This window comes from Octopus sinensis, unplaced genomic scaffold, assembly GCF_006345805.1.
Source record: "Octopus sinensis unplaced genomic scaffold, ASM634580v1 Contig10850, whole genome shotgun sequence".
NCBI classification, from domain to species: domain Eukaryota; kingdom Metazoa; phylum Mollusca; class Cephalopoda; order Octopoda; family Octopodidae; genus Octopus; species Octopus sinensis.
Genome location: NW_021832227.1, coordinates 1 through 22,840, shown reverse-complemented (window position 1 = coordinate 22,840; position 22,840 = coordinate 1). Strand labels below are relative to the sequence as shown.

Genomic DNA, 22,840 nt, shown 5'->3' with positions numbered 1-22,840 from the left:
CTGACAATAAATGGATTCCAATAGTATGTCTTCGCTTAAACCGATGCATCTTTGATATTTAGATGTTCCCATTTTTGTCAAGAATGCTGCTTAAAAATTTAGTACTAATTATTGGAAAATACAAAAGCATTGTTTCTTATTTGGAATGCAATTCGATTGATAAAAGTTCAACTAGAATGAAGAAGCAAAAATTTTCAAATAAGACAAAATGTTTTTAACTAAAAGACTTTAGGTTAATAATCAATGATGAACCAAAAAATTGTAGTTCCTTAAGATCGTGTGAAAATTGTAAAGCCTGAATATTTAAATTTGCATTTGAAAACGAATTGTGGAGTAAACAAAAGGAAAGGATACGTTGATAACTATTTGTTTAATATTAAGAGATCTATTATCCTAAAAGTTTGTGCTGAATATATGCCGTATGGTAAAAGTCTGTTTTTAAATGCGAACATTCTTTTAATAAACATTAAAACGAAAGGTCTAAAGGAGCGTTACTAAATAAATATAATAGATTTGAGTAGTTTGTCTTAAAAAATGATGATCTGAAATTTTTTTAACGTAATTGATATTTATTCAAAATTTTGCTTTTCCCAAGCCATTAATTTGAAGCAAGAATTCCTAGTTAGAAGATTTATTTATAAATTCTGGATCTCTTCAAATATTAAAACGGTAAAGAATTCAAAAATAAAATAGTTACCTTAACATTTTACAGAAATTTAGTCTCTCAAGACACTTCCAATAATAGGATCAAATTAGAAGAAATATCAAAATTGAATTGTAAAAATGAATATAAAATTAAATTAAATTAAGGTGTAAAAATATTTATTTTTGATGTTAAAATTAACTATGAAAGTATTATCAGAGAATGAAAAGAAAACAAAATTTAAATAATGGTCTAAAAAATTGAAAGTTTGGTCTTGATAACGAAAAATTTTAATAACGATCAAAAATATAAAATATTTAAAAAATCCAAAAGTAACTTACCGCGAATAAATCTGTAGAGATTTGTATTGACACGACAATAAATACGAAAACGAAGGTCGAGATTAACAAAGTAGATATCTTTGTACTTGACAATATAAAGAACATAATCACTCTTATAGAGTTCGGGATCACCTTCCGAAAAAACCTGAAGCAAGTTGAAGTTCAATAGCTCCAAACAAGTACGATTTCATTCTCACATAACTAGGAGTAATCCAGAACGACGAGGTAACTGTAGTACTATTGGTACTAACATGTGACATGTTGTGAGTAAATTCTATAAACATCATTTCGACTGAATCGGTCTCAAAGGATATAAATTAGCCTACTTTAGTCAGTGTTTATCTGGAAAACATTGGAGAATAAGCGTACAGAACATAAGTTTGGAATGATCCCGCCGAGAGAATGCTAAAAGTCTTGGTTTACAAATCAAACAACGGAGAGGGCTTAGAAGAGTATGGCCATTAAGTCGGACTTGAGAGCAACCACAGTCGGTCGGTCTTGTAAGATAGATTAGTGTGCCCATCGAAGAGATTCGCTTTGGCTTGAAGAGGCGCATTAATTAAAAATTAATCATTACTTGTTGTTCTGAACTAAATAATTCATTTTATAAAAGTTTTTAAAAATTTAGTTATAGTAGGACTTTTTACGTTTGAGGAAATAATACCAAGAAACAAAATCAAAGTTAAAAATTTCGAGAAAGGACAATAATGAATTTTTGGAGTATTTCTCTACGGAAATATACTCCCTGTAGGATTTTTATATATTCAATACTATTTTGGATTATAGACTTGTTCCAGCGTTACAGTCAATCAATAGTTAGCTTCAATTACAGTTGTTAGTGAACATCCAAATATGATTTCTACCGTTTTTAGTTCTGTATGCCGACTGTTCTCTCTAAATTCAATCAAATACTCGCCAATTTAGTCATTTCCTAAAATTTAGTCATCTTTCCTACACGTTATACAATAAATGAAATAAAGTTTAAATATCGAATCCAATCAACACTAAAACAATAATCGAGAGTACATTAGAAATTGTTTTAGCGCATAATGCACAGGCAAGGCAGACACAAACCGACTCATCAAGTCAACATACGGCTCATCGTCCCCCTTATATTCAAACTCCGCACAACTCGGTTCTTCAGGGGAATCCGGCAGCACCACAAACCGTCGTTCATCCCCCAAAAACCCGAAAACATCAACACTCGTTCTTATATCTTCTTCTGTCATTTTTGAGGCTCTACTACCTCTTGTAGACTCAAAATAAAGCCGACGGAGTGGGACATACTGGTGACCGAGGTGACACGTGATTTTTTCCCGGAGATCTCCGCGAATCGCATCTCGGCAAATCTCCATCAAAGAAGGCACATTACGCTCTGGGACTTTAAAAATCAGTTTTACCTGGAAGTACCACGTTTGTGACGTCAGAGGGTCTGACCATTTCTGTAAAAGTGACTTCGAGGACATTGGAATATTCAAATCTGTCATAATCGAGTCTTTTTATCAAAATAAACTATTTTTTTGATATTTTTAAGAATGTGTACATTTCCTGAATAGGGCTGGATCAATAGTCCGTTAATGTTTAACAACGAAATGAAAAAATCACGGAATTGTGAAGGAACGTTAGCCCCGACGTATATCCGGTCATATAAAATTGGCGGAAAATTATCAAAATTTATGGAAAATGCATTTCCCCAGTAGAATTTGGGCTCACAGAAATCAAACATATCAAAAAATGGATTTTTGAGTTTGAATTCGTGGACTCGGCCCCTCGAATATTCCACCATGTCAAGATTCTGTTCGATTCCGTGATTTGTCCCAAATGTACCTCGTTTTATACTACTGAGGAGGCATACCGAGCAAAAAGCCGACAATGGTAGAAAAATACCCCGAACCTGAGCCAATGTTGAGAAAACTGTTCCCGGGTCTGATATCGAGGTGTTTTAGGGCAATGGCATAAATGGTGGGACTAGAGATGTGGACGAGTCCGTTTGTCAGAGGATTGAAGGAATATATCAACTTGGGTTCGGTTAGTTGAGCAAAAAATCCTCTGTCGACTATCCTTAGTGCCATTTCAATCTCGTAGGAAAATTCCGTTTGAAGGCATAAGTCATCCACCACCTCATCGTTGTTTCGTTTATAAACAGTATTCCCCATTAACAAACTTTATTTATTATTATTTTTATTTGATTTTAATTTAAGATAATTAAATAATAACAAGGATTAATTTTACTTGGAATATTTTTTGAAATATTCTGTAATTATAAGCTGTCTTGGATTTTTAAATAGAGTGTAGTAATATATTTAAAAATCAATATTTCAAATTTCAAAATAAAATATAAAAATATCAATAAAATCCAAGATTTATCACTAGATAAAATATTAAAATCATATTTAAACAATTGTTATATTTTACAAAAATTTATTAATTAACCAAAAACGTATTAATTTCACGCCAAATATCTAACCACATGTCTTAAAAATAATGTTTAAAATATAAATAGTTAATAATTATTAGCATATTCCCCCCTCATGAGCCTAAAAAATCGCAAAATGCGGGCTACTTATAGATTCAGATTCTCTGGGCTGCGATAGTTCGTACATCATTCGAAATGCGTACCCAAAAGCATTAGAAATACGTGCTCCCTACGAATCAAGCCAAATTATAGGCTACCGACTCATTTATAGCAGAGAAACAGTACATTTGATAAGTCCTGGTCGACCCGTCGCAAACAACGTAGGCAAATCCCTTCCAGTGAGTACTGATGGGGCAACAAAATGATATTTTTGAAATGATTTGATCGAACAGGACTGACTAAAATGATTATAAATTATACATTATGAACACTGTCGATAACTCTGATCCATTCTGGGGTTATTTTTATTTCCACAAATACACGTTCTTGGCATTTCTTGAAATAAATCAACCAGAAATCACTTTTTTGAGACTTAAAAACATTTCTTGACAAACTTTTGTGTTTTTTGAAGATTCCAAAAGAGCCGATCCGATGTACTGGGGTTTAGAAAGGCTTATTTACTTTGGCTAAGAAGGAACAATTAGAGTTTGCCACGAGATCTTCATCTCCCGCCCATAGTTGTAATTTTTGTGAATAAGATAAATATGAAAGTCGATGTCTCTTCATTGAAAAATTTGATCGAATTGATCGACGGGAAAAACGGGACCTTGAGGCTCGGAAATTTGGTGGAGGGTCAAAGGAAAATAAGGGATCGCTAGTTCTATCTATTTATAAAAATTGAATGTCTGCCTGGATTAGATTTTCTCGGTTTTGATACCGAAATTCCCATTATTCGTAAATTAATAAAATTGATTAGTAAGCAAACACTGAAATTTAGATTTTTAAATATTTTATTCTTTTTAGAAAAAAATTCAATATGATTTTTATTGAAAATAAATAATATAAATGAAAAATTAAACAATATTTGATTTTTATCATTTTTTCATATGGCAATGTGAGCAAAATAATTGAATGCTAAAGTTTGACTAAATTTCAGCTAAAAAATTTGTCTTTGTTTGTTATGAGTTCAATTTCCAAGTTTTTTATTGTTTTTTGATTTTAAGATCCCAAGGAGAGCAGGAAAATGACGTTGAAATAGCAATTTTGAAGAAAGAAAAATTTGAAAGCTCCTGTAAATTGAATTTATTGATATCAAGCAATCAAAAATTCAAAAAATGCCGCAAAATTTATAGATTTGAAAAGAAAGAGTATGTCAATTTAATTATTGCTTTGAATTTCTGCAATGATATGTAGGAGCATAATGTTAATAGTAAATAACAAGCGATTATTCAATTTTCTTCATCTCCCCTTTGTAATATTTATTTATTAAATCACCAAGACCACGCTAAAAACCGAACAAACGTAATATTAAATTTTCTTCATCTCCGCTAAAAACCGTAATAGGAGACCAGAGATAAACTGGGACGGGAAGTCTCCTGTAATAAGATTTTTCAACTTATAGGTTTCTTCTGAGGAGAATGAACACCGATTTCTATGACATAGTCAACAGGAGACGAGAGATAAACTGGAAAAAACTCTCCTCCTGTAATAAGATTTTTTTAACTTTTTAAGATTTCACCTGAGAGGATAACGAACATCAATTTACGGATTTGAAAAGAAAAAAAATAGTGTTTGATCTGGGAATATATCGATTTAATCATTGCTTTGAATGTCTGCAATGCTATGTAGGAGGATAATGTTAATAGGAAGTGTTATAATAAGCGATTATTAAATTATCGTAATTCCCCCTTTGTAATAGGAGACCAGAGATAAACTGGAACAGAAACTCTCCTCTTGTAATAAGATTTTTTAAACTTTTTATAGGTTTCTTCTGAGGAAAATGAACACCAATTTTGATTACATAGCCAACAGGAGATGGGAGATGAACTGGAACAGAAACTCTCCTCTTGTAATAAGATTTTTTAAATTTTATAGATTTCTTTTGAGGAAAATGAACACTGATTTCGATTACATAGCCAACAGGAGAACAGAGATTTATTGGAATAGAAACTATTTTTCTGTTATAAGACTTTTTAACTTTTTATAGGTTTCTTCTGAGGATTAAACCAACGTAAATTTATATGACATAGCCAATAATTAATTTAATTTGCGTAAAGATACAGATATGTCAAATTAATCATTGTTTTGAATGTTTACAATTATATGTTGAAGCATAATGTGAATAGAAAATGTTAAAATAAAACGAATTTTTATTTTCGTGTCAATAAAAATGGCATTTTTGATATGCATACGGCAGCAGAATATATAAAATATGATGTAAATAAATTACATATTTTATTACATGTAGAACACAGAAAAACAGTTTATTACTTAATGTTATTTGCGGTTTTGGTAGTTTTTATTATTTGAATTTTTTATTTTAAATCGACGAATGTACAAATATATCTTTAAAATATATATATCTTTAAATGGGACCGCTACAGATTCACCCCTGTTGCGGCTGAGTCATCAGGAGCTGTTGGCCCAGCGACTGCCGAGTTCTTGCGCGAACTCGGAAGAATGCTCGCCACAAAGAAAAATGATCCTCGTGAAGGAGTATGGCTAAGACAAAGGATCGGAATAGCCATACTCCAAGGGAACTCGCTTTCCATACAGGCAGCGGGCTTCCTCAATTGATTTCTCAAATCAATCTCTTCTCTGAATTTATTAACTGACATTATTAATAATGAAAAATTTTCATTAAAATAAATAATTTTTTCCAAAAAAAAAAAAAAAAAATATTTAATATGATCAAATTTCCGACTTTTTTAGCAGAAAAGTATTTCTCTGATCATCACATTTTTTGGAGACAAAACTCTGAAATTTATTTTTTCCTTCAGTAAAAAAGTTCTTATCGTATTTAAGCAAAGCTTTGAATTCAATTTTTTAACAAAAACCCTTCAAAAAATACCCATATGATACGCGTTTAGTGATAATTAGGGCAATTTTTTGCCTAAAATGCCTTTTTGCACCAAAAGGTCTATTTATTTAAATAATTAATTTAAGCTATAATTTAATTAAAATAGATTTATCTACAACGAGTTATAAATGCCTTAAATGCTTAAAAAATTGTTAAGGTCCTAAAAAATTTTTTTAAGGTCCTAAAAAATTTTTTTAAGGTCTTAAAAATTTTTAAAATAAATTATTTTTAAATGTTACAAAAAAATATTTTAAAAATAACAAATTAGGCACGCTATAAATTACTTTTTTGTGTTCAAATGCCACGTGTACGTTCTACAATAAAGTCTAAAGCTCTAAAAGCCTATGAAACTTACGTAAAAGAATTCACAGTGATTAAAGGCAGTCTATATTGTAAAATATGTATGATCTACGTCAATGCATCAAAAAAATATTATATTGATCAGCATAGACAATCTACAAAACATCTAAAGCTTTTGAGTAATTTAAAATTATTTTTTTTAGATAACAATGAAGGATTCCAACAATCCTTAGATTCCCTATTCAACGGTCAAACCGAAACGGAAGACTTTCAGAGTATGCCGATGGAAGTTGCCAAAGCCTTTTCTGAAGCAAACATTCCTCTTCATAAGCTCAATAATCCAAGCTTAAAGGGATTGTTTGAAAAATTGAATATTTCGCTTCCTTCCCAGTCAGCCTGTCGCAATTGTATTCCTGCAATCAGTGAACAAAAATTATCCAAGTATAAAAGTGATCTAAGGTTAACAAATGATTAATTTTTAGATCTCAAAAGATTTTTATGGTTGTTGACGAGGGTGACGTAAATGGACAGAAGTTTGTAGTTGTTCTCATTGGGAATATCGCTTATCCAGAGAAGACCTATTTAATTTCGTGTGAACCTTTATATGAATCTGTAACTGCTAACACAATTCTTCAGATTATCGATGAAGAGATTAAAAAATTCGAGATTATACGCAATAATTTTCTTCTTTTTCTTTCTGATGCAGCCCCGTATATGATTTTGGGTAGTTTGTTGAATTATTTTTAGCCGGAAAAACATTGAAAATGCTTTATCCTAGGATGTTCCATGTAACATGTGTTGCACATTTGTTACATAATTGCTGTCTCAGAGTAAAGGCGTATTATTCGGACGTTGATAATCTTATTGCGACTATAAAGACATCAATAGTGAAAAACAAAACTAGAAAAAAATGTTTTCTACAATTGGTTATCCGCCCGACGTCATCATAACTAGATGGGGTAGTTGGCTGCAAGCAGCATACTATTATGCAAATAATTTTGTATCAATTGCTGAAATTGTGGAGAATTTCAAAGACGACGGAATATTAGTTAAAAAAGTAAAACAAGCAATTGAATCGCCAACCTTAAGAAAAAGTCTAATGGAAATAAATGAAAATTATCAGATACTTAATCAAATATTGAAAAAAATGGAATCCACAAGTTATACAATAAATGATGCACATTCAGATCTTTGTTTGTTAAAATTTCCGTCTGATAATGCAGAAATAAATGAATACATACAAAAAAGATTACACAAAAATGACATAGAATCAATTATAGAAATGGAGAAAAGTAATATCTCCCCTGAAGAATATGGACTAATAAGAAAATGTCAGTGTACATCATCAACCGTTGAAAGAGCATTTTCTATGCTTAAAAAATTAATTACTAAAGATAGAGGTTTCAATGCGGAAAATGTCAAAAATTATTTAATACCTTACTATAACAAATAATTTTTTACGACTTTTTGATTTAATACCTTATTAAAATGTGCCTAAAAATGTAGAATAAAGTCCTAAAAATTAAAAATAAAGTCCTAAAATGCCTATTTTTAAGGTCCTAAAAATAAATTTTAAGTGCCTGAAAAAAATTGCCCTAGTGATAATTCATTTGAGATACAAAAATACGGTTTTTTTCTTAGCATGGCTATATTTTGAATAGTTTTTAGGTATTTTCCGTTTTGTTTTTAATTGTTTTGTAATGGAAAAACGTCCTTTATACTTTTTGATTTCAGACTATCATCTCAGTTATATTATTCCAGATTTAGATCCATATCAATGTAAAAGTCGTCCAGTTCTAATGTATTTGCACATTTTCTATTAATGTGAAAACATTATGTTTACCAGTAGAATACTAGTATGCCTAAAAGAAGACTATTGGAGGATTAGGGGAAATTTTAGAAATGTAAAAATCGTCCAATTCAGTGTATTTGCATATTTTCTGTTACTGTGGGAACATTATGTATACCAGTAAATTATGCCTAAAAGAAGACTATTGGGGAAAATTTTAGAAATTAGTGAAATGACTCAATCAAAACTTAACACAGTTTCGTCAAAATGTGAGTTTTCAACTAAATAACTCTCTAATGTACATATTTTTGTTTATCTATGTTTATTTCTTTCTATATGTATTTATATTTTATGTCACAGTCCAGGGCTGCGAGCCGTCCAGGGCTGCGAGGTCAATGCTTAAAATGCAAAAAAAATATTTTTTTAGAAAACTTTTCATTGGAAAAAATTATTAATAATAAAAAAATAAAACTTATTATATAATTTTAATTTAAATATTAATTATAAAAATGGTTCTAGTGGAATTAACACTTGAAACAATTCAAAAAATTAAGAATTTCAGTGAATCCGGACTACTAGATGAATGCATCGACTGGAGGGAAAAGGCAAAAATCAAGCGATATGCCGAAAGTTTCACTTTCAAGAATTCCGCAGCCTACATTGCTAAAAATGGTCGAGAGTTGCGATTCTTTTGTATCGAGGAAGCTGAATTGAAGCTCAAATACATTGAAGTTTGATATTTCCTGATTTAAATTAGGCTCAACACAATTTAAACCTTTTTGGACGAGATAAATTATATTGTTTATTGTCACTGACGATTTATGGTGCAAGACGTAGTGAAGTTGCCACTGTGGTATCTAAATGCGTTTATTGTCAGGTTATTTATTTTTTTTAACAAGTTTAGTCTAAAAGAATGCTTGCTACCAAACCTATAATTACGCCTATCATTGCTTATGCACCGAGAGACCGGTACATCGTAGATCTTGTTGATTTAAGGGTTAGGTTAGGGTTAGGGTAAAAAAGTTGTAATAACTTAAATTTCCTTAATTTTTTGATTTTTATTTTTTGAGTCTAAGAGAATGTTTTGGAAAAATACCTCTCTAGAAAGTTAGGGTATCAAAAATACCGCGGCCGAAGGCCGCATAGGGTCTAGTAGCAAGCTAAAAGATCTGCCCGTAGGGCTGTCGGTTAGTTTAGTCTTATAAGTTTAATATTATAAATTTTAATTAATATTTTTAATAAATTTCGTCGCAAAAATTAGTTTGGTTAACCATTTTCCGTGAATTTTTTAATAGAATCAAAAAACGCTACGTTAAATCAATGATTTTGGTGATATGTTGGTTTTCATGAAATCACAATCTCTGAAATAATTAAGAACAAATTAATAATTTCAGATATTTATTGACGAGATCAACAAAAGAACTTCAGAAATGTAATTTTTTTAAAAATTATTAATATTTTCAAAACCTCGCAGCCCTGGCGTCTCGCAGCCCTGGACTGTGACATTTTATAATTACAAACTCTAAAAAATAAAAAATGTCTAATGAAAACAAAAAATATTTTTATTTAAATCGGTCTGCCTCAAATATTATATATTTATTAAAAAATAATAAATAAAGAATAAATCAATTTAAACAAAATTACTCATTATTATTAGACAATTTAGAATATTCCTCAATCACGGCGTCTTCGAACATTCCACCTTACAATAACCCGACTAATCAACCTTCCTGTTTAAAACACATAGTCAGAGTGATTGGTTTGTGAGCTTGGGCAGTCTTCGATGACAGTCCATAATCAGATAGCTTAAATCTATCCTCCATAATCTGATTTGTATGTTTTCTACAACAAAATACCACACAGTCGTGGAGTAGACGAATGTCAGTCACAGATCTCTGACATATTTGTTCCAATATGGTCTTTAGATGCTTTACTATTGCATATTCAGGGACATCAATGTATATTGAGGTTTTTTGTCGACGGACTACTATATATACATCGGATAACTAAATATAATTAGATTTATTTAAAAACAACGTCAACAGGGAACGAGTCAGACATGACAACTCTACTATAGCAATTTATTTAAATTTTAAGTATTTTTAAAATAATGTTATTATTAATAAATTTATAGACAAAAAACTTCAATATAAAGATTAAGACTAGATAAAATAACAGGACATCCACTTGCATAACCAGCGACTACAAGCTTTAAAATTATTTTTAGTCTCTAGCAAACTCTGTAGCTTTTGCGATATTATTTAAATTTTCCTTTTTAAAAACAATTTAAATAGTCAAGCTTACATTTGAAATTGTTAGTGTTGTCTCAAAAAAAGAATTTTACACTTTTTATTATATATATTACGTCAGCATTAACAAAAATTTTAAATAGGAATTAAAGAATCTCAAAAATTTTAATCGACTGGTTTTAAAATTCTGATAATATATTTCCTGGAAAAAGACGATGATTCTTTTCAAACACAATATTAAAAAATACTTTGTTCATACAAAATACAGTGCTGGTGTAATTCTTTTTAAATTTGTTTTTGCATTTTCCGATAATCTTCTCTAATTTTTAAAAAATGCTTATTTTTTATCTGACAATTGAAAAAATCTAAAAAGATCCAAATCAAAATCTGTCAAAAACTGTCTAATTCACTTAAATATATTAGAAAACCATATTCAGACAAAAATAACATAAAATACAAACTTTTGACAACTCCGTTGACCGACAAATTCACTTTGACAAACTAATTTTTTAAGATCCGAGAGACGCAGATTTAAGTTTTGGACAAACTTTTCAGTTATGATGTGGATTCTATAAGTTGCAAAATTGACCATTTCAGCCCTCATGTGGTAAGTTAACAATTTTCGAGAACCTATACTACATGGGAATAACAGTAGACACTAGCGGGTTCTACAAACTAATTGTGAACGAAAATCGTAAATAATGCGCAAAGATCCTAAAAGGATTAGAGCATTTCAGTCTTAACACGGGAACGTACATTCATCCTCTGCTAATAAATGGATCGGAGGGATTGTATTAAACGTACGAAAGGGACCGTCTAAACGCCGAACTCGAAAAAACTCGACGATTTGCATCAAACTGGTATTCGGTCTCGAGATGAGCAGTCCACGGAGGACTCGCATGAGCGGAAAATTGACACGATGAAAGTAATTCTTAACAAAATTCGAATTCGTTAAATAGGGATCAGAAAAATCTTCTAGGGCTAAAGACAGTGAGACTTTCGTGGTTCTCGTTTCCATGCCCCCTTAAAAGCGAATTTGTTGGATTTTTCTCTTCTTTGTTAGGTATGATAAACCCATATTCTATTTTTTTTAAATAATCGAATCATTTTCAAAAAACAAATCCTGTTGAATTATCAATTAAATATGCTTAATGTAATTATTAGACAATCATGCAGCAAAAATATTTTAATGAAAAAATCCATTACATATTTTGTAATGCAATATATTCATGGAATGGGCTGTATATAATTGGGGGCCAGAAATGTGAATTTTTGAACTATTGTACTTTAGTTTCAACCCATCAAGTTAAATTTGCTTTGAATGGTATAATATAAATCAAAATTGATACAATAAATATTTTTTAATGAATTCAATTATTATTAGTGCATGAAAGATAAAAACACAGACAAAAATTATATTGAGCTGCCGGGGCATATGATGGCCTGGCTGTTCCCAGGACGATCGCTAACGAGACTCTTTAGAGATGATGTTGAGTCTCGTTGAGGTTTTTACTTTTCTTAGTGATCTAATTTTTAATTATAATTCAGAATTCGAAAAAACTGAATTTTAAAATCCTTTTACAATTCGGAAAATATCAATTATAATATGAAGTATTATCCCTTTTAAATTTAGAGGTAGAATAAATAAAAAAATACTAAAAACCAATTAAAAATAAACAAAGAAACCGGCAATCAAATGAAAAACGTAAAAACATTATAATTTTTCACGGTGGCATTAAATTATTAGCTACCATTATTTAAAATCGTCTTCCAATTATTCAATGTCGTTTAATTTTTCAGCAACTTCATTCCACTTTTCTAAAATGGCAAATCTTAAATAGACGTCAATGACAGTTAACAACCACAAAAATTGATCATTGTAATTTACAAACCTCGAAAATAACACAATTTTATACCTCTTTTGGTCAATCAGATCAATCCGAAAGCTCTCATTCGGTACATCTGTAAAAATATTTAACTTAAATAGTCATATTGTTTTAATGGGACTGCCGACTGGCATATATCGCAGTCTCTTACCACCTGACGAATAATATCTGTTTAATAAAACAAAATCGTTTTCCACACAATTCTTTTAATGCATTGTGTCCACAACGATTAGCTTCATGAATCTCTTCTGCAATTGTCCGCATCTTCTGTGTGTTGGTTGAGGCCTGTGTTTAGATAAAGAATCTTGAAAATAAAGCTAGTAAAACAAAATTTTTAGCCTTCTTTTTTAGTTTATACTTCCGAGAAGTTGATATATTCAGTTCTTCGAAGATTGATTTTATTATTTTTTACTCTTCAGTATTTTTTTATGATAATTTTGTTAGGTTCCATCTTGGAGACATTTTCTATGCACTCAATTTGTTTGGATGACTTTTTTTAGTCCTTTTAGGATTAATTTTAGATAAAGTTTTGCCGCTCAAGAACAACCTTTTTGGTATTTATGGTAATTGATAAATAAGTGGCTAATTTATAAAACCTTATAAACTACTGTAAAAAGTCTATAAATTACACAATTTATATTATCTTCTACCATTATTTCCGTCACAGGTGTACAACAAGCGGATCCACTTGGCCCTCTTCTTTTCTTGCTGGCCATCGATGAGGCGGTCCGCACTTGCATTTCTGAGTTCAACGTCTGGTACTTCGACGACGCCAGATTATCGGCCTGGCTGATAACGTGGTAAATGACCTTGATAAAGTGGCTCCGATTCTGGCCTCTATAAGCCTAACCACACAAATCAGAGATTTTCAACATTGACTACAAACCAACAATCTTTACTTCGGAAATCCGTCCTTTTTTAGATTATTATCTTCCAGCCATACACACTATTTTGCCCGCAGATCTTACTCTTTTTGACACGCCTCTTTTCTCGTCTGGAATTCCATCATTTCTCTAGGCTAAACTCTGCATAACGGAAAAATCATTCAACACTCTTAAATCCATCAACGCCCAGGTTGCCTTTTTTATACCGAAGAACTTTCTTACTTTTGCTCGTTTGGAGTACGCACTCCGTACTTCACCCTGTTTCCGTTTTCCAGATGAAGTCGGAGAATTCAATTCACTGCTGAGAAATACTTTTGTTTAGATTTCCAACGAATTCCTCGGATTCCTCGCTGAAAAATTCATTTTGAACCAGTATCAGTCAAAACGTCTGGTACGCTTGGACCATCAACTCTTCGTTTCCTCACCAAGAGAAGCCGCTACCTCGGAAGAATTAGAAACGACCCCCGCGAGCTCAACATGCTCTTTGCCTGATTAGTTTTTCATTTTTTATTTATTGTTGACCTGAACAATGTAACATTAACACATTCATCAATAAATCGTAGACATTAATATCTTTGAATCAATTGCTTTATTATTAATGTTGTATTGAATATAGTAAGCTGGCATTGAACGAACAAAAGATAAATCTCTCCATAAGGATTGTCAAAAAAAATCTTAATCAAAAAATATACCTAATTAGAATAGGGCAATCTTCATAAGATAAAAAATATAATTTTAAGCCATCATATAAATGGAGAATTTTTTCCAGCTGCTTTTCAAATGTATATTTTATGCTTTTTTATTAACGTGAGTCTTTATATCAGAGCGACCTACATGAAAAATTGAGAAACGCAAATAGCACAAATTTTTTAAGAAATAAATATTCCTTCTTAATAGTTTGGTTAAAAATACATTTTCTCTTTGACAAGAAAGGCATCAGAAACAATTTTTAAAGAACGTGCTATATTAAATTTCAAAAAATTTAATATTATTTTTACAATTTTATAGTTAATCACAATCCCACATTACTAAATAATAATACACATGATACTCCGAAACATTCAGGGAACGCATAATTAAATAATCATCAATTATAATGAATGAATTTTTTAAATTAACAAGCTTTGATCATTGAATCGTTAAATTCTCCTAAAACAGCATATCTGATATCGTTTAAGGCGATAGATTTTGCTCTTAACAAGAGCATAATTACTCAACAATGCACTTCGAAATTTGTTAATTTTGCAGCCGCAAAATATATGAAATCAGGTAAATTTTACGTTGTAGCTGGCAAAATACTTAAAAATGTTAACTCCAAGTTATTATTACATGTCAAATGTGCCGTTCATCTATTACACAATTGTTTTGAGAAAATAAGACTTTTATTCGAAAATTAATTTAATGATAGCTACTATAAAAGCTGCAATTAACAAAAACAATAGGAGAAAACTAATATTCAAAAACAGAAACATCGGGATTCCACCTTGTGAGCATTTAACAAAAAGGGGAGTCTGTTATGCAACGTGCTAATATCTCAATGTGTATTAACGACGCATATTATGCTTATCGGAAATATATTTATATCTTGGACGGGAAGTAGAATGATAATTCAATTTAGATTTTATAAAATATAACTTTTGCTTTCAAGACGATGGATATCTGCAGGCAACTTTTATGAACTGTCAGGATAGATATTTTGGTTATTTTTCCCGTGACAACGAGTAATCTAAAACCTCAAACTGCAAAAATCCACGATTATTGTCCTAACATAAATTCTTACAAAAGGTGCCATTAAAGAATGCAAAAAGGGAACTGGTAATAATAAAGTATTTTCTGTAAAAGATTCAAGAACTGTAACATGCAATTACGACTATAATGGCAAACTTCAAAATAATCCAAGTCGAAAACACAGATGAGGTGACTAGGTTTAGGAAATAATTGATAGGAAGTGAACAACGTAAACCAGTTTTTGAATTATGCAAATGGAAAAATAACTTGACTGAAAAAGAAAGTCAGGTATTTTTTGTTTACAGTAGAAAACAATTACAACAACACATGATTATTGCATTTAGGCAATTCTTGGTACAATTAGTAATCAATTGTCTTATTCCAAATCCACAGTTTCTGATGAGAAGGTGAAATCGACAAACATAAAGTCATATCATTTTTAATTTAATTAGAATTGTGAAAACCATAACAAAAACAATAATTTCTACTGATGGCAAACCCGGAACAACTAAATTCAGCTTACAAAATTTTGATGCAAAGTTATTGACTTTGAACAAAACAAACACAAATCTGACTATTCTTGATCATAAAGAATCGCCAATTAAAATAAAACTTGACAAAAATCATCTTCAAGATTTATTAGAAGGTAAAATAAAATAGCTTACCTGTAAGAATCTGCGAAACTAAAAATAGCGTTTGTTTTCTGGAAAAACGATGAACTTTTTAATATTTTTAATAAATCAAAGCTTCAAACATCAGTTGTGGGAATCTTGGTGAATACTAACAAGCCGATTCACAACTTGACAATACAACTTGAGTTTCCAGGAAGTGTGTTGTGATTAAAATAAATAAGATTTCACTAAACAATCAATTTGTGTATATCTGAATGTGTCCACACAAGATTGGAGATCAAATGGATGCAGCAGTAAGATTATTGAGAATGGGATGCGCTGTACTTGTTCTCATTTGACTAATTTTGCTGTCATTTTTGTATTTTTTGTAAAATAATTATTACATATAGGATCCATCTTTAGTAGGAAAATATAAATGGCTGAGCATTTTTACACATGTTGGTCTTGCAGTATCAATAATAACAGAGATTGTCGTCATTGTTTACTCGATTATGTCTTGGAGGTTAGATAGTTACTTTAAATATTAGAAATGGGCATAAATCTTATTCATTTAATTTATTTTTGAATTTATGTATTGCAATGCTTTTGATGAACCTTGTTTTTGGTTTTGGGACTGAGTTCGGGAAAAATAAAAGCTGTGGGGCAGTCGGATTCCTATTGCATTATTCATTGTTGTCTGTGTTTTCCTGGATGACAGCAGAAGGAATATTTTTCTACTATTTATTTGTTAAAGTTTTTGGAAGTATTTCTGTCGATTTTTTAAAAATTGCATTTTTTACTGCTTGGGGTCAGTTTCGAATGATATAATCAACTAGGCGTTCCCATTATTCCTCCGACCATCATATCAGCTATTAATTGGAAAATGTATATGCAGAAACAAATGTTTTTGTTTAACATCATTTTTAGATGCTGGCTGAATGGACTTTCATTATATTTAGGCTTATACTTCCCTATTGCTATTTGTTTAGCAATTAATATCATTATTTTCATACTCATCCTTATTTCTCTCGATAAAAATAGAAGACGAAAAAAATTATTTTCAAAAAACATGCCGTCAAAATTTAAAGAATTCTTTTTGCTATTTGGATTAATATTCCTTTTTGGTACATTATTTCCAATTTTTTAGGCATAACCTGGGTTCTTGGTTTTTTCATAAAGTATAATCATTCAGTATTTCTGCAATTTATTTTTGTTTTCTTAAACTCGTTTCAAGGTTTTTATCTGGCTGTTTTGAGATTTTCCGCATACAAATATCAATCAAAACTTTAATTATGTCATTTAATAAATTTAAAATATTTTTCGAATAAAACCTATTAGTTAATGAGGTTTATTCTATCAAATAGTTATAAACTTGCAATCAAGCTTTTTTTGTAAATTTGATTAAAAGTGAAGTAGATATTTTAATTTGTATATTATTTTTCTCAATTCTTTCTCAAATGATCATTTACTTTACTTTTAATGTCGGTCTTGTTTAAAATAAACCTAAAGCCAATCAAAAAATATTTTTAATAAGACGATAAAAACTTTAAATAATGATATAAGTTAGAGACTTGAATTTTTCTGTGCTCCGGTTGAATGTAGATAAGTCTATACAGTTAACTATCTTAAGAGGACTTTGAAGAGTATCTTATTTGATGCTGGCCAATCCAGCCTTTTCATGGCATTTAGTCAGTGAGAGGCGATTAACTGCAACTTCTCGGTGATCTAAAGTGCCAGAGGAGAGAAAGAACCTGTCTATTATTAAAATTACAAATCTATTCCCTTTTCTATGTTCCAGAAATGTGTATTCTTCACGTCCCGCCTTATCCGGATTAGTCAAACCACATTTTTGTGTTTGTAGGGGAAACAAGCCCCGCTCATACACACTTTCCACCTCCATTACTGAGAATTGTGTGTTCATAATTATACACAATATGTTCAAAATTAAAAACAAAAAAGCCGCGGGAAAAGAGACCGACTCGTTTCTCAACGAGGTCGGGCAGTCCATTGGGAGGAGGCTTAAAAACCCGAGAGAGGGCCTCTGGTTCCGCCAGCGCATCAGTCTGACCATCGTTCGCGGCAACGTACACTGCGTCCTTGCCGCTTGCACATAACTTTTTAGATATTAAAAATGACTTGCTTTTAAAAAAAGTAATTTGCTGATAACCTAAGGAAGAAATAAATACAGTAGACTATTCATGTAACGAAAACCAAATTTGAGAATTCGTTAATTAAATTTAACAAAAACAATTTTTTAATTAAAAATTTGTCATGTATTCGATAATTTTAGGTTCCTGCTTTATAATTTTCGTCATTATATTTCTCAAATTTGTAATCATATGAATATGTTCACCAGATTCTTGCAAAAAATATTTTTCAATATTTTCCAAATATTTAAGTGCATTTGCATAACCAATGGGATTGTCATTTGTGCTATCTATTTCTTCATGCTCATCTTCTTCACATTGTATTATATCAAGATATGCGTTTTCTTCGCAGACGAGAGGTGCACAGATAGGAAACTCAATCATAATTTCACTTTTATTATCTTTAATTGTAAGGTGATTCAAATTTAATACCTTTATCGTCAGTGGATTCTTCGAGTATTTTTTCATTTATCTTCTTCCAATTGTTTAATGCTTTCTTAAAGGAATTTTGATAGTTTTCACTTGACTTGGTTCCAAGCCTCAATGATTAAAGGTAGAGCATTCACTAATTTGAATTTGGTAAGTTCATCTGTATATGAAAATGTTTCCATATTTGTTCCCATACTCAAATTTGTAGTCATTCCTTTTTTATGCAACGATTTAAATGAATGCACAATTCTTTGATCAAGTAGAAATCCCGGAAGACCCGTATAGGCAAATTGTTTGGGACGAAGTCCACCTTCAATCCCGCATCAAATCGTCCCGTAAATCCCTCGACCAACACCGTTTGGCCTGCTTTGAGACGGCCTGTCGTCCTCACAGCGGAGCCTGGCTAAATTGATAAGGTCTTCAAGAGAAGCTGGACCGGTGCGTTTCCCCTCATGCGACCAACGATCGGTTAATCTGAGGGCCCTTTGTTGGACCTCCTCGATTTGGGTCTCCTTGAGAATACGATGATTTTTTGAAGTGCAAGGTATCTTCCATCTCCTTTACCGAGAGGAGGAGAGGTTCCGCCCGTTTCTTTAGGCTTCGGTTAGAGGGGAGTGAATTGGATTTCCTGTGCTCCTTGTGTGCAGTCTCTACATAGAATTTGATGAGGTTGTTCACGTCTTTTTGATCGTAGTAATCTACAATTTTAGTCAATGTATAAATCTTGACGTATAAACAATAGACTCAAATTATTTTTTCATTATTTTTTAATTTAATTTTAATGGGATTGTTTAATTTTACATGGGATTTTCTATTGTTGATGCGGCTGCAATCAAGTCTGATGAGCAAATAATGCAGGAATATAACCGGTTATTGTCTCTAAACAGGCTCTTCGGCGATAATATAGAAGAGTGTGTAATTTGGTGCGCAAAGAGGCGGTTGATCTCTAACACAATGAAATGCGTTCGCTGTAAAGTAAGACCTATATTCTCACAAATAGAGACGCTGTCGTTTATCTAAGTCAAGAAGAAACGTGGACAACGCAATTTGGTTATGTATTCCATGCAATACTTCTCGAAGTATAAGAACGAACAGCTGGTTTTGCAGTAAGTGATCCTCAAACTAATTTTAAGAAGTCATTACCGTTTGCGAAAATTTTGATGCTTACGTATATGTGGGCATTAAATACCAGGGAAATCTCATCTCATACGAACTAGAAATTTCGCAAAATACGATTACAGATTGGACGAACTTCTGCAGAGAACATATTACGTGTGTCTCTGCAAATGCTCCTATTAAACTTGGGGGACTCGTGGTTAATAAAGATACATTACGTAATTCATTTAATTTTTAGAAGAGTCGATAGTGGAAATCGACGAGTGTAATTTTTTCTCAGAAAGTACTATCATCGGGGTCATTGCGACCAGGCCATTGAGTATTGGGTGGAATAGACAGGGAAACTAGAAAGTGCTTTTTGAAGAAGTTGCAGGTTCTTTTTTCCATTTATCCTTTAGACAGAACAGTGGAAACACTTAATGAAGTTATCATTCGATGCGTACTTCCGGCACCCTTATCATTACTGATGGTTGGGCAGCCTATAATGGGCAGATTGGAGGAGGGATTTATTCACATTCTGTGATAAATCATTCTGAGCATTTTGTTGACCCTTTGGACCGCTCCATCCATACTCAAAATATTGACAACACATGAATGCGAGCGAAGAGAAAGCCAAAGAGGCAATCTTATTTGGACGAATTCATGTGGCGGACCTCATTAGTTGATAAAGAGAAGATATTCCAAGAATTTCTGCTCCTAATAATTAACAAATACGATTTTCGGCTTATTTTGTATTTTTAAAAAATATGAAAATCTAGACCAGGTGTTCTCAACGGGGGCGATAATTTTGTACAGGGGGGCGATAATATATTTAATAAAATATTCGAATTTAAATATAATACAAGTATTTATACATGTTAATTTTAATAATGTTTCAGATTTATTAATATTTTTTCTATAGTGTTTATCCTTATATTTAAAATAGCACGCTTTTTTACATTCTTGTTTGGTATCTAAGATGTCTTCTCGCTCAAATAAGAAAAGTCGTCATTATCAAAACGAATATTTAAAATATGGGTTTATTCAAAGTACTGAAGATACAAAACAGCCTTATTGTCTTATTTGTCAATGTTCTTTTTCAAATGAGGCGATGAAGCCATAACGATTACAGGATCATCTAAACGCAAGCACCCGGATAAAATGTCAAAGCCGATTGAATATTTTGAAAATTTAAAATACAATTTTGAAAATAAGAAAACGATCAAATAGTTATTCACAAAGCCAGTACATGATGGTTATTTAACATTTATTTATATGCAGTTGTGGGTGCGCACATCGCTTCTTATAAAATTGCTGAAATTATTGCGAAAACTTCCAGTTCTCATACTATCGCAGAAAATGTAATAATTCCATCACTGGAAGTAATAATATCGGATGTAATGCATCAAGATGCTTCTAAAATTATTAAAAGTCTACCTCTTAGCAATGATTCGATTCGTCGAAGAATTGATGAAATGGGTGACAATGTAAAGGAAATCCTTATTGAAAGACTGAAGCGAAGTAAGTTCTCATTACAAATTGATGAAAGCGTCATTGTAGATAGTAAAGCTGTTTTAATGGGATTTGTGAGGTTATTTTGGAAGTTTTAATAAAATTAGGTATTTTGATAATGAATGTGCATTAAATGAGGATTTATTGTTTGTCGAATTATTGGAAACCTGTACAACTGGAATGTCAATATATTCCGTAGTAAAAGGGTTTTTTGAAACAAATGGAATATTATTTGAAAATTTGGATTCCTGTGCGACTGATGATGCTATGTCAATGGTTGGAAGATATAAGGGATTTTTTTCTCTTATTAAAAAAGATTATCCATGGGTTTTGAGTTATATAAAAAAAACAACCAATTAAGGGACAATGCCCAAAAATTTTTAAATTGTATGTGGACAAGGGGGCGATAAAATTCAAAAGGGGGCGATAAAATATCTAAGGGGGCGATGAACAAAAAAGGTTGAGAATGCCTGATCTAGACAATCCCATTAAAATTAATAAATAATGAAAAAATAATTAAAATATATTGTTTATACGTCGAGATTTATACATTGACTAAAATTGTAGATTACCGTGCTTTCTACGTCTTCGGGGTGCGGATGTCCTCCGGCAGGAGTGAGACATAGGTAGAGTGCATCGTCCTGGAACGAAAATGTCACCAGGGGGACGAGTTTTGATGGTTCTTTTCCGGTGGGCATTAGGTATCCCCTGAGCGTTTCCAAATACGTCTGAATTGCAAGATTCAAGCGAGTTGGTGAACCACATAACGCCACGTGTCATGTTTTCGTCAACGTTGAATTGATCACTCCAATAGGCATATTAAACCGCTGCTAAATTTTCCTGAGTAACATCAGGATTATTTTTCTGAAATCAATAACTTCTAGTTTTTGTTAAATTTGATGTTTTTCTTTTTTTCTTCATATTGTTCACCCTTGCACTCATAGTTTACCACACACAAATAGCGAGGAAAAATTATTTAAAATTTTATCAATAATTTTAATTTTTGTTATTTAAATATTCGTTAAATATATTCAAATATTCACTAATACAAAAAAAAGTCAAGACAGCTACAGATATTTTGGAGTTCTAGAAAAAAGATGTATTAAAGTACTCAAAAAAAGACGTACTCAAAAATATTAAAGAAGAAATGCAAAATCGTATTGAAAAGTTATCGGAAACTAAATTAAACTCAGTCAATTTATTTAGAGCAATCAATGAACATGCTTTATCATTGCAATTACTATATTTGTCTCATTGACTTGGAACCCTGTGAATTTGAAGAAATTGATAAATTAGTTAGAAAGATACTTATGAATTTGAATGTGCATATGAAACCAGCTTGCAAAAAAAGATTTTACTTACCGAGGAATATGTTTGGAAGAAGACTGATATCAATCACTATCAAAGCTGAGAAAATTTTGCTCGATTTCAAAAAAAGTCTGGAGAGGCGAAAATTTACTTCTCTGAGGAGTGCAGGAATTGTGTGGGCTGAACAACAAAGAAAGTCACATATGGTTACAATCACAGAATTCTTGCAAATAAAATATGAATCAACCCAGACACTAAAGAGTCTGCAAATTGAGTGTCTCTTTCTTATAAACTATCAAAAAGAAAACTGTCCATTCAAAATTATTTGAATCACTTGAAAATGAGACTTTCCATATACAGACATTTTCAAAATGAATTGTAAAAAGAAATATTTCTCCTAAATTTGAAGCCATGTTTTGATTGCAAAATTTCTAATAAGACATTCTACCATTTGACAACTCGGTGTAATAGAATGCTTAAATC

General features: G+C 31.4%; 1 long non-coding RNA gene across 1 annotated transcript; it reads right to left on the bottom strand.

Moving 5' to 3' along the window:
* Positions 1-10,170: 10,170 nt before the first annotated feature.
* On the bottom strand, positions 10,171-10,572 carry LOC115228659. Its single transcript, XR_003883236.2, has 3 exons — positions 10,546-10,572; positions 10,365-10,514; positions 10,171-10,334 (listed from the first exon to the last, which is right to left on the bottom strand). It is a non-coding gene; the product is annotated as an uncharacterized LOC115228659 (long non-coding RNA).
* Positions 10,573-22,840: the final 12,268 nt, after the last annotated feature.